General features: G+C 40.5%; 1 pseudogene; it reads left to right on the plus strand.

Annotated features, from left to right (window-relative positions):
* The first annotated feature begins 354 nt into the window (after positions 1 to 354).
* On the plus strand, positions 355 to 768 carry LOC100385400 (BH3-interacting domain death agonist pseudogene; annotated as a pseudogene).
* Positions 769 to 2,415: the final 1,647 nt, after the last annotated feature.

The following is a 2,415-nucleotide window of genomic DNA, read 5'->3' on the forward strand; positions in this document are numbered from 1 at the left end:
TGAGAGTGTTGGTCTAAAGATTTATCAGACACCAAGCCAATATATCACCTTGTATGCCATCAATATATGTGGTTTTTGTCAACTGTACCTTAGTTTTAAAAGAATAAAATTAAAAAGAAGCACTCTCCAAAAAAAAAAAAAAAAAACATATTATCACATTATTCATTTGCATGAACCCTTCAGTGATTTTTCTTTGCACTTAGAATAAAGCAAAAACTCTTAACCCTTCCTTAAAATGCTTTGCCATCCCCTCCAAACTCATCCTATATTACTTTCCATCAGTCTGTTTCATATTTATTTTCTTAAAAGTTAAGGTGCAGTAACACCAACACACACTTTCACCCTGGTGTCCCCATGGGCCGCAGCATCCCCCTGGACCTGGTGAACCACCTGGCCCTGCAGCTCAGGAACGCCAGCCGGTCTGAGGAGGACCAAAGGAAGGACCTGGCCAGTGCCCTGGAACAGCTGCTGCAGGCCCACCCTCCAGACATGGACAAGGAGAAGGCTATACTGGTGCTGGCCCTGCTGCTGGCCAAGGAGGTAGCCAATCACATGCCATCCTTGCTACGTGATGTCTTCTGCACAACAGTGAATTTCATTAACCAGAACCTACAGGCCTACATGAGGAGCTTAACCAGAAACGAGATGGACTGAATGGACGGTTCCGAAAGCATGACTGGCTACAGCTTGGTGTGGCCACAGCCGGGTAGCTGCTTCAGTGCAGGTGGACCCCTGGCATGTCAACAGCATTCCTAGAGAAGACGGGCTGGATGGCGGCTGTAATTTCTATCTCAAAGACAATGTTTTAAGCTTCTAACCAATTTCAAAATATCCACATTAATACACTTGAATGAAAATGTCAAAAAAAAAAAATCCTGGCTCATCCTGGCTCACTCAGCAGGTAAGTTGGACCCCATTCAGGAGTTCTGCATCGTGGAGATGTACACAGAGGCGCCCTCACACCTTTTCATGGGTACACATATCACAGGTGATGTGTGCCTTTTATAGTCAAACCAAAGTCATATTATTTCATGATAACTAAATTGCCAAAAATGAATGATGGACTATGTAAGCTAATGCCTACCAAGAAACTCAGTTTGAAGATACCAAAAAATGAAACACAAGCAACCACAAGAAAAAGGCAGAATGGACACTTCTCATATTCCAAATCTATACTTCTTGCATGTTAAAAACAATGACCATATCAGATTTGCCATGATGCCAGGAAGAAAGTGATAATTTAAAAAAAGCATTTGAACTTATACACTTGTTTACTATTGTTAATAACTCTTAACTTTCATACTGAAACTTGACCTATTGATGTGAAAATATAATTAGCAAGAACATTTCAACACTAAGCATACAGACTATTAATCTACCTAAGAATATAAGAGATTGTTATTAAAAATGGCTTTTAAAAGTATTTTATCTTTTAAAATATTTTTGTAACATAGTGATATACATACATAATTTGTAAGTAAGTAAATACATATATTTTTATATTTCTTTCTCAAAATGTTTCTATTGCTGGGGTGGTCAAAAAGCTTAGAGACAACTAGACTCATGTATCAGAATCATTTGTGGAACTGCTGAAAGCAAGGGTGCCTGAGATTCACCTAAGAGTCTCCAGGGGTGGGATGTGGGAATCTGCCTTTTTAAACAGAGCCTTTTGAGATCTTGAAGTGTTCTTAGGATTCACTAATTCCATGCATACCAAATAAATCCTCCTGTGTACCAGGCACTTTGCGATGGTGAGGGGACAGAAGCGAACAATTTAGACAATGCTACTGCTCTCCTGGTACTTACATTTTAATGAGACAAAGAAAAGTAAATAAACAAGAGGATAAATACTTCACATCATTCCAGGCTACAAAGTAAATAAAATGAGGTATTAAGATAGAAAGTCAGGGACTGGGCACAGTGGCTCATTTCCGTAATCCCAGCACTTTGAGAGACCGAGGTGGGAGGATCACTTGAGCCCAGAAGTTCGAGATCAGCCTGTGCAACGTAGGAAGACCCTGTCACTACAAAAGAATTAAAACATTAGTCAGTTGGTGGAAAACACCTGTAGTCCCAGCTCCTTCGGAGGTTGAGGTGAGAGAATCACTTGAACCCAAGAGGTTGAGGCTTCAGTGAGTCATGACTGTACCACTGAATTCCAGTCTGGGCAACAGAGTAAGACACTGTCTCTCAAGAATAAAAAAGAAAGAAAGTCTTACAGGTGTTAGGAAGGCCTCTTGTAGAGATAACGTTTAAGCTGAAGTTGAATGACAAACAGCCAGTCATGCAAAAATATGGGACCAAAGGGAACATCAGTGCAAAGTCCATAGGTGGCAACAAACTTGGAAATTTTGAGGAAAAGGAAAATATCATACAGCAAGCACTGGGGACAAGGATGAGGTGCAAGGGGAGGTG

The sequence above is a fragment of the Callithrix jacchus genome, chromosome 15 (genome assembly GCF_049354715.1).
Source record: "Callithrix jacchus isolate 240 chromosome 15, calJac240_pri, whole genome shotgun sequence".
NCBI classification, from domain to species: Eukaryota; Metazoa; Chordata; class Mammalia; order Primates; family Cebidae; genus Callithrix; species Callithrix jacchus.